The sequence below is a fragment of the Thamnophis sirtalis genome, unplaced genomic scaffold (genome assembly GCF_051295495.1).
Source record: "Thamnophis sirtalis isolate CommonGarterSnake01/CBP01778 unplaced genomic scaffold, rThaSir2_p1.2 scaffold_5, whole genome shotgun sequence".
In the NCBI taxonomy this organism is placed as follows: domain Eukaryota; kingdom Metazoa; phylum Chordata; class Lepidosauria; order Squamata; family Natricidae; genus Thamnophis; species Thamnophis sirtalis.
Genome location: NW_028261385.1, coordinates 135,091,125 through 135,101,925, shown reverse-complemented (window position 1 = coordinate 135,101,925; position 10,801 = coordinate 135,091,125). Strand labels below are relative to the sequence as shown.

The 10,801-nt window shown below is 42.4% G+C and overlaps 1 long non-coding RNA gene across 1 annotated transcript; it reads left to right on the top strand.

The window, feature by feature from the left end:
• The first annotated feature begins 1,369 nt into the window (after positions 1–1,369).
• Positions 1,370–3,473, top strand: LOC148045656 (uncharacterized). The gene is made up of 2 exons (XR_015696615.1): positions 1,370–1,678; positions 3,249–3,473. It is a non-coding gene; the product is annotated as an uncharacterized LOC148045656 (long non-coding RNA).
• Positions 3,474–10,801: the final 7,328 nt, after the last annotated feature.

Below are 10,801 nucleotides of genomic sequence, written 5' to 3'. Positions count from 1 at the left end.
GATTCATTGAACCAGAATTTGGTGTGGTTATCCCGGTGCAAAAGAAGCAGTCAATTCAACTTTACCCCTTTCTCTTTCTCTCTCTTTCTTCTACTTCTCTCTCGTTTAACTTGTCCCGGGGGCCTAGTGAACAGGACACTTTAAAAATGAGCCGAGGAAGAAGTCAATGAAGGGATTGTTCTGGCAGAAAGAAATCACTCTTAAAGGTCTTGTGAAGAGGGCATGTTGTGCATAAATGTCAAAAGGGTTAGTATTTTTGCATTACATACATGTAGATAAATAGTATATCAGTGATCACTCAGTGAAGTGGTAGAAGTGATGTGCCAGTGCCTGGAGGCTGTCAGGGTCGGGATGGGAATGAACAAGCTTGCACTCAATCCCGACAAGACTGAGTGGCTATTGATGCTCCCTCCCAAAGATGGTCCAGCTATTCCATCTCTCACCCTGGGTGTGTGTGTGTGTGTGAAATTATACGCTCCTCAGAGAGGGCTTGCAATTTGGGAGTCCTCCTGGATCCACAGCTGACTTTAAAACAGCACTTGTCGGCTATGACCACGGGGGCCTTTGCCCAGGTTCGCCTGGTGCACCAATTGCGACCCTATCTGGACCTGGAGGCCCTTCGGATAGTCACTCACGCCCTCGTCACCTCAAGACTGTATTACTGTAACACGCTCTACATGGGGCTGCCCTTGAAGAGTGTTCGAAGACTTCATTTAGTCCAGAATGCAGCCATGCGAGCGATTGTTACACCTATCCTCCGTGAGCTGCACTGGCTTCCTATTGGTCTCCGAATATGCTTCAAAGTGCTAGTCGTTACTTTTAAAGCCCTACATGGCATTGGACCTGGCTACCTGAGAGACTGCCTCCTGCCAATTACCTCCCACAGACCGATTAGATCGCACAGATTAGGCCTCCTCCGGATTCCATCAGGCGGTCAGTGTCGACTGGTAACCCCCCGGGGGAGGGCCTTCTCTGTTGCTGCTCCGGCCCTCTGGAACGATCTCCCCGTTGAGATCTGGACCCTTACTACCCTTCCAGCCTTCCGTAAAGCGACGAAGACCTGGCTGTTCGAGCAGGCCTGGGGCTGTTGAATTGTCCAGCCCCATTTCAAGTTGTGGATGTTGTTGCAATTTTAAACTGTTTATTTATTGTTTTTATATCCCCCCTCCCTTTTTATTGTAAGCCGCCCGGAGTCTTCCGAGAGTGGGCGGCATACAAAACTAATAAAATAAATAAATAAATAAATAAATAAATAAATAAATAAATAAATAAATAAATAAATAAATAAATAAATAAATAAATAAATAAATAAATGTAATGTAATTTGACTTATGCTAACTTCATGGCCTCTTTGTAGTTTTTAGGCAATTCAGAGGAAGTGACATGCCTATACATTTCATTTCATTAACTTCCCAGCCCAGCCTACAGTCAAAGGGAAAGGAAAGGAAGGAAAAGAAGAATCCAGGAATTCTCAAAACAAACTCCAGCATTTACAGAAGATCCATTCATTCTCTGATTTATTAACAAACAGATTTCATCTACAAGCCAGGGTGGCATCACATTTAGGAGCCCTGATGGTCCCTTGGTCAGAATGCAATATTGCAGGAAAACTCTGCCCACAGCCGGGAGTTTGATCCTGATGGAGCTAAAGGTTGACTCAGTCTTCTATCCTTCCAAGGTTGGTAGAATGAAATCCCAGATGGTTTTTGGGTGGGGGGTGGCAATATGCTGACTTTGCAAACTGCTTAGAGAGGCTGCAAAAGCACTCTGGAGTGCTACATATGTCTAAGTGGTATTGCTAGTGCTATTTGATGTGTTCAATCACCTGCCATGTTTAAAATAGGCAAAGAAAATGCTTAAAGGCTGCTATATTGATATGCAAGTAGCATTGTAGTTTAGGCACATAATTTGTTTAGAATTTTGGAAGTTGGCTCTAAGCTGGGTAATGAATCAGTATAGAAATATAGCCATGTTGACAAGCCTGCTAGCTTTCCAGCCTGTATTCCCAAATCTTACCAGCTTCTGCAGTGATGTCATCTAAAATTAGCTAGCTGCTACTTTGTGGCTGGATATATTTCTGCATAGAATGCTGATAACTTAAGGCAGGCAATGTGCCAGCTAAATAATGCTGCACTACTTGGATACTAATGTATGTTTTCGATAGATCCATTTAAACCCACATCTTTCCTCTGCATATTTGCAGACCAAAAACCAATGGATAAGGATCCCCCCCCCCCCCCCCGAAATGCTATTTAGGAAATATGTAGTCTCACTGTTATGATAACAGCCCTTGATGGAGTAACAGTACAACTGGACACTTAGGGAAAAACCAAATGATGCTGTCCTGGGACCATACATAGTACAGAGTTGTTTCCCTCTTCACTTCCCAGCATATTAGATTGTGGCAGTTTACCCAACATCTGTTTTGGAGGAAAAAAATATATCAAGTTATAAAAGCATAATTTATGTACTTTTATTGGGAAAGTATTTTGCAAATAATTGTACTGTGAACAGATTTGCAATGGGATAGCCCTACAAGGCTGGTGACAAAGTGCTTTAGGATTATTAAAATAAACAACAATGAAAATATGACATACATCCTATAAATAAATAGAGATGGTGAAGATCAAATAAACACAGAACACAAAATTGCATATTTTGAATATACATCCATCTGGTGCCCAGGATCACGATTAACGTTTACTGGTTTCTGCAACATTTCTGAGATATCCAACCTGCTTCCAAATATGGGAAGCCAGATGTTTTGAGATGATTGACAAACAGGCAATTATTTATTAGTTTGGAGGGCTGGCGACATATAGTTGTGGATACCACAGTGATCTTCATCGGAATGTGGTGTGCTCACAAATTATTATCATCAAAAACTGGACTGCATCTGAACCTAGCTATACTGTCTGTTACTTAGATAAGATCATGATGGGTACTGGTGTTTCTATGAAAACAAATATAATATTTAAAGGAACAGTTTTCCAGTCCGCCTGTGAAAGCTGGTGATTGAGAAACAATGAAAGAAAGACAGTAGACAACACATTTTGAATCTAGAAATGTTCACTAAGAATACTGCCGATTGCAAGAAGAACCAATCACTTATCCTGGGCCAAGTAAACACTGTGTCAGGCCTGCCGCGGTTCCTTTAAGAATCTTTGGCCTGCCACACTCTCATTAAGGGGGGGGGATTTAGCAAGGGGTAGAATGTGTTGTTTTCAAAATAAAAAATTCCTTCCTAGAAGCTCAAGGTCATCTTTTGTCTCCCAAACCTTTGCACCTGATCGGAAGCAGTTGGGCGTAGGTCCTAGCGTGGAAGAAGAAGATTGGACCATGTGATGGACTGTGGGTGTGGGGACAAGATCATGAACTTTTAACTGGGTGGGATTCTGATGTAACTTCCAGAATTGGGATTCCATAGCACGATGCCAACATGCCTGCCTTATTAAATTGGAACTTTAAGCATAGTTTTGCCTTCAACTCTGATTTAATTCTGCATGATATTTGGAATGCTGACACACTTGGCTGTTTCTTTGAAGCAGGGGTAGGATTGTACTAATTCGGCTGAGATTGGGCAAACAGGTAGCTCTGACTATCAGCTGGGAGCGAACTGGCTCACTCCGACTTTCAGCTGGCCCTGCCTACCTGCCCTTGCGCTATACTCATCTATATTCCCGCTGATAGGCGGGGCAGGGTGGATTGCTATGCCTCAGCTGTTTTCCTCCTGCAGAAAGTGATTTCTCTGTAAACTGTGCATGCACAAAGTGTGCGTGAAGGGAACCAGTTGTTAAACTGGTAAAATCATGCCCATGCTTTGAAGTGATGATTGGCAAGTAGAAAATAATACAAACACACAATACAAAATACTAGATGATAATGTATTAGAAAAACTGAATATCCAACATACTGCAGAGGTGTCTGCATGGCACACTATTCTTATAATATTGCTTGCTAACATTAGTTCCACCACTCCCAATGTTTGTTTCTTTGTTTTATAATAGTAATCGTACTTAGACTTATAAACTGCTTCACAGTGCTTCACAGGACACTCTTTTTACAGAGTCAACCATCTGGGTCCTCAGTTTTCTGAGCTTGAAAGGATGGAAGGCTGAGTCAACCTTGAGCCAGTCAGGATCGAACTGCTGACAGTCAGCAGAATTAGCTTCAATACTGCATTCTAACCCCTGAGCCACCAGGACTCTTAATTGACATTGAACATTTTACCAAATTTCTTGCAGCTGCCATAGTTTGTGCAGGGAAATAATATTTTGGAGGGTTTTATGACAACATCAAAATCATGCTTTTATGTTATTTTATTTGCTTATTTAGCAGAGATGATGAGTCGCTGAAATGTTATAAGCATGACTCTGCTTGGCAAGGCTGAGGGAAGCAAAAGAAGGGAAAGACAAGTTGGATGGCTAATGTCAAAATGTTTATCATACTGTCTTTGGAAGACTAGAGGTTATTCCTAGAGGCAGGTCAAATTGATGAATATTTGTCCACGAAGTTAGTCAAGCCTGACTCCATGGCAGCTAGCTAATTGCCACTGATTGACCTAACACTTTGGAAAGTGACCTAAGAGCCAACCCTGCTCCTTGGCAACACATTCTGAAAATCACTTGCACATTTTGAGTTTACCTGCTCATTAAGAACTAATTACATAGTGGGCACAATGCAAAATAATAGGGAGAAATAGAAGCAGGGCCAGTGAATACTTTTTGGATATTGGTCTACTAGCATATGGCAGGGAGTGGTTGTCCAGATGAATGACACAAAAACTAGAGTGGTTCCTTCTTTCAAAACTAAGAACTATTCAGCTGATATGTTCCAATGCAATGTCATACCCCTCATTTGGGCTGCCCATTATAGCATCTCTATCTGACCTTTCTAAAACAGTAATCAGGTCAGCTGGCAGCATGACACTGTTCATTTGACCATGTCCTACAGAGATATGGCTCTCTGGCATTGGAGTGGTTCTGGAAACTGTAATGATCCTTAGGTATGTGCAGATCATGTCTATGATAAGAAAGCATGGTCCTATGTTCTCAACAGAATACCCTACACCACCAGGCTTGAAATTGTGGGCTAGGACAACCAAGAACTACACCGCCTATGGTCAGACTTAAGCATAGTACACAAAATTATCCACTACAATATCTTACTAGTCAATGACTACTTCAACTTCAACCATAATAATACAAGAGCTGTCAGCCTTTGATTTGCTGCTGCTTCGGCTGCCATTGAAACGGGGAGGGGGGGCATGGTATTTGGGAGGGGAATACTAATTGTGCTGGAGGAAGATTCTGGAGTTTCTGCTGCTTGTCTTACTGCGCATGCGGAGGAGGTTTCCAGGCCAATGGCACCGACATTCCATCTGGGTGATGCCTTTCGAAGTTATCTCACACCTGACACTTGGGAGAATTATGATTGGACTGTAACTGGGATGCCAAGTGGTAGGGAATGGGTTATTTTATATATCATTTGCTTTCGCGCCTAAATAATCAGTTTTCACTTTGCTACGCTTCTAATCATTTATAATTAGTAAAAGTACACTTGATTCTATCAATGGAGTCTCGTGGTTTTTCTTTCCTAATTACTCAATGGAGGAGTGCTGACAAGAGCAGACAACAGATACAAACTCAATGTAAACCGCTCCAAACTTGAGTGCAGAAAATACGACTTCAGCAACAGAGTGGCCAATGCCTGGAATGCTCTACCTGACTCTTTTGTTACATCTTCAATTCCCCAATACTTTAACCTTAAACTGTCTACTATTGACCTCACCCCATTCCTAAGAGGTCTGTAAGGGGCGTAAGCATAAGCGCACCATCGTTCCTACCATTTCTGTCCTACTGTCCCCATTTATTCATCCCCGTTTCATTTATATTCATGTTTATACTTATGCCTATTATCTTGTAAATGATTGACAAAGCAAATAAAGAAATAAAAATAAATAAATAAATTCATTGGGTGGGGCTAATTGGGATCTTTCTCTTTCTTACTAGACAATTATGAAAGCAACTACATTCATTTTCATTGGAAATTTTCCGTAGGATATTGCAATTCCATCTACTGAAAATTTGGACTGAAATTCCCCAAGTTTGCAGTTTTTAAAATAAGCCAAAGATGTATCTGTTTTGAAGAGAAATTAAGTCTAAGTAAGTTCTAATGCAGAATGATTTTTAATGAGAATTCTTGAAGAGACCCCTTTAAATAAACTTTTAAAGCTATAGCAATATAGCAATAGCAGTAGACTTATATACCGCTTCATAGGCCTTTCAGGCCTCTCTAAGCGGTTTACAGAGAGTCAGCATATTGCCCCCAACAATCTGGGTCCTCATTTTACCCACCTCGGAAGGATGGAAGGCTGAGTCAACCCTGAGCCGGTGAGATTTGAACCGCTGACCTGCTGATCTAGCAGTAGCCTGCAGTGCTGCAACCACTGCGCCACCTTGGCTCTTCTGTATCCCTGAAAGAGGGTCTTTAAACATGACTTTTTTTGTATACAACTTTCAGACACCTGCATTGCTTTTCAGCCATGTCATTCACAAACGTGGCTTGCGTGAATTTTTGACCAAGGAAAGACAGGTATGGGACAACTTCATTCACTGTTGCCACTGGGATATGGCTGTTTCAAAGCCATTCCCATACAAATTCGAGTAGAGCCTTTACATTTCTAATTCTGTTTGCCTTGACATTTGCTGCAAAGTGTGGTTGAGGAAAGAAGATGTGGATTCCTGGTTTAATCTTTCTTTTCATGTTGCAATGAGCAAGAGAGAAATGCTGCAGATTTTTTTTTTTTTTAAAAAAGGAACCTCACATGCCAAGCTCTTCTTTTGGATACCATTTTTCAGAATTGCCTCCAGGAAAGACTGACAGGCTTCCTGGGTACAAAATCATTAATCTGAGAAAAAGGATGGCAGATGGCTTCATCAGGGAAAGACATTTTTGATCAGTGTCTGCCTTTGCATTCGGTGGCAACTAGCGGAGAGAGGGATGGGGGAGCGGGAGGGACGTTTAAGGAAAATAGGACTCGCTCCACACTAAGGATGTATGAGCTGTCAAATATTCATATCTGGCTTTCACGTTTAGCAGCTCTCTTTATTAGTGTACACTTTTCCCCCCCTCTTCCCAACTATCGCTGCAACTTGCAAGAAGTTCTGCAGGAATGCTTAACATTTAGGTAGTTTTGATAGAGGTTATTTGGCAAGGGATGGTAGATTAGGATTCATCAATGAAAAAAAGAAATATTCGTGGTGCTCCATCTTTCTCTTCATTTCTCTTCTCCTTTGAGGATCTCCTCTGTGTTGTTTCAGAGAAACAAATGGCAGATAGCTTGTTTGCTTCCCAGTTTATGGAAGGCCAATAATCATCCTAGGAAGGAGTAGAGTAGAGTAGAGTAGAGTAGAGTAGAGTAGAGTAGAGTAGAGTAGAGTAGAGTAGGGTAGGGCAGGGTAGGGTAGAGTAGGGTATAGAAAGGGAAAGGGGGGGGATTTTTTAGAGATTTTATTAATATTTGTAGGCCGCCCTTTTCCCTGAGGGGACTCAGGGCGGCTCACATAAAATCGGGGAAGGGGGAATACAGACATTAACATAGAGACATATAATAAAATAGTAAACAACATACATTCATCATTTGGGAGGGGCAACTATCCTTGTCCCCAGGCCTGACGGGCTAGCCAGTTCTTAAGGGCTGTGCGGAAGGCCTGGACGGTGGAGAGGGTACGAATCTCTACGGGGAGCTCGTTCCAAAGGGTCGGGGCTACTACTGAGAAGGCCCTCCTCCTTGTAGTTGCCAGCCGACACTGGCTGGCCGATGGGATACGGAGGAGGCCTAATCTATGCGATCTTATTGGTCGCAGGGATGTAATTGGCAGAAGGCGGTCTCTCAAGTATCCAGATCCACTACCATGCAGGGCTTTATGGGTGACTAATAGCACCTTGAAGCGCATCCGGAGATCGACAGGTAGCCAGCGCAGCTCGCGGAGGATAGGTGTTATGCGGGTGAACCGAGGTGCACCCACAATCACTCGCGCGGCCGCGTTCTGTACTAGCTGAAGTCGCCGGATGCTCTTCAAGGGAAGGGGAAGGGGAAGGGGATGGGGAGATGGGGATAGGAATGGAACGGAACAGAACAGAACAGAACAGAACAGAGCAGAATAGAATAGAATAGAATAGAATAGAATAGAATAGAATAGAATAGAATGGAATTCTTTATTGGCCAAGTGTGATTAGATGCACAAGGAATTTACTTCCAGAGCATAAACTCTCAGTGTACATACAAGCATTAACTGATAACTCATGATCATGGTTATCTTAAATCCTCAATAGAGGTCTTACTGCCATAAGGTTGGAGATGGGGATGGGGATAGGAACAGAATGGAATGGAACGGAACAGAACAGAACAGAACAGAACAGAATAGAATGGAATTCTTTATTGGCCAAATGTGATTAGATGCACAAAGAATTTGTTTCCAGTGCATAAACGCTCAGTGTACATACAAGCCTTAATTGATAACTCATGATCATGGTTATCTTAAATCGGCAATAGAGGTCTTACTGTCATAAGGTTAGGATAATACCTGAACTGGAATATGTCATAGAAGTTTCTCCCACTTGGTACTACTTCAATGTCTTAACTTTCCATTCTTAAAACTCCTAGCTAGTTTACCCACACTTGCTAGAGAATATCAACTTGGTGGTGATTCCTATCCCATTGCATCCCCTTTCTATTCCAGTGGAAAATTTATAAGGTGGGTGGGTCCACTGTTTAGAGTTCTGGATTCTCTTCCTATGTAAATGAAATTTCAATCATTCACAAAATGAGGAATTTAACAAGTCTAGAGGGGGGGGGACCAAATTAAGTGGGGTGGGGGAGAGGAGAACAGTCACAAAGAGCCCAGTTAAGAAACTCTGCAAAACTAGGCAGGAAGTAAATAGCAGGAGGTATTAAGGAATAAAACAAGACTGATTCATTGAAATAGTGTAAAGGAATTCCATATTATTTCAATCTATGCACCTTTTATGAATGAGAGATAAAGCTCTTTTAAAACCTTTGGAACAAAGAGTGGCGGTATGTCTAACATTTGTTAAATGTGTCTAACAATTGCATAAAGATATTGCACATAGTCTACGTTTTCTAATTTCTATTTTATGTACATTCAGCTCCTATTATTATCTGGGGTTATTTCTTCTTTCTGTCATGATAAAAGGTTGGGATCAATTACCTTTCTTGTATTCTTAGATCATCAAATCATATTATTACAGTGAAAGAATGAGAAAGAAAGGGAGTTGGAGAGAGAGAAAAATCTATTTTAATAATTGTAATTAAATTCCATTAGCTTTGGCAAAGCTAGCATTAAGAAACAATCACTTATGGAAAAGAAAATATTGTATTGTGGTGAAGAACAGAATGAATTCTAAGTTAAATGTTGCTTCAATGAGAAGGTTTATACACACACATACACACACACATCATACGTTGTCACAAGTTATTTCCACAGATCACGAGGCTGAAAAGTTGTAAACTTGTGAAGACAGCTTAGAAGCAGCCCCAGATGTTTCCATGAAGCTGTTTCTTTTTATAAAGCAGGTTTTAGCGAAATATAAATCTGGGCTTAGAAGATAGACTTTTATGCAATGGTACCCAGTTAAGTTCCCTGACATTGAAAAAAAGGAGCCTGGGCAGATGCCAGGAGAGGTTAAAATTTACCTCATGTTGTAGGTTGCATAGGACTTGGCTGCATTTTCAATTTGCAGGGCAGATTATAACATCTACTGCCTTCAGTGACACTTATGACCTTGCCATTTTAGCCCACACACTCTGCTTATTCATCTCTAGAGACTACTTTGAAATCTCTCTGATTATATCAGTTGTAACACGGCTGATATATTCTGTTCCCCTTTGCAAATTCAAATCATCCCCAACCTTTCAATGTGGGGAATTGTCTAAGAAAATTACACAGCAGATTTGGAGGAGGGGCAGATTGGCTTTAGATTTTACATTTTGGGTTTTCTCTTGCTATTGCTGGTTGTTTCTTTAAATGTGGTTTAAAATGGAATTTTATGAACTTGTGTTAGGGAGGGCTGCCTTGAAAGGTAGATAAGATTAACTTACAACTCTGTCTGTAAGTAATGCATTGAAGGTATGAAAGAAGGAAGGGTTCCGCCCCAAGCGACTGATGGATCCTGTTAGGTTCCAGACGGAGCTTGGGGTTATTCCTGATACCCTCGCCCGCAGTTCGGCGGAGACCCTCGTCGCTGCCTGGCACTCGGCAGCTTCGGAGTCTCTGGACCGGATTGCGCCGCTACGGCCCCTCCGGGTCAGCGGCCCCCGGAGGCCTCCTTGGTTCACTGAGGAGCTCCGGGAGGTAAAGCGCCGGAGGAGACGCCTAGAGCACTCGTGGAGGTCCGATAGGTCTGAGTCGAAACGGGCACTTTTAACAGCATGCACCAAGGAGTATATTCGGACTTTAAGAACAGCAAAAAGAACATACATTGCCTCCTTGGTAGCGTCCGCCGAGTCCCGCCCAGCCGCCCTGTTTAGGATAACCCGCTCCCTCCTAAATAGGAGGGAGACGGGGGACTCCCTACAGGGTAAGGCTGAGGAGTATGTCCAGTTCTTGGCGGACAAAGTTGCCCGGTTTCGAGCGGACCTGGACTCCACCCCAGTAGATCCAGCCGAGACACAAGGAGAAGACTTGGCAAACCATCTCTGGGTTGAGTTTCAGGAAGTTGCCTCTGGGGATGTGGACAAGGCTATGCGAGCTGTGAGCACCTCCACCTGCGTACTGGA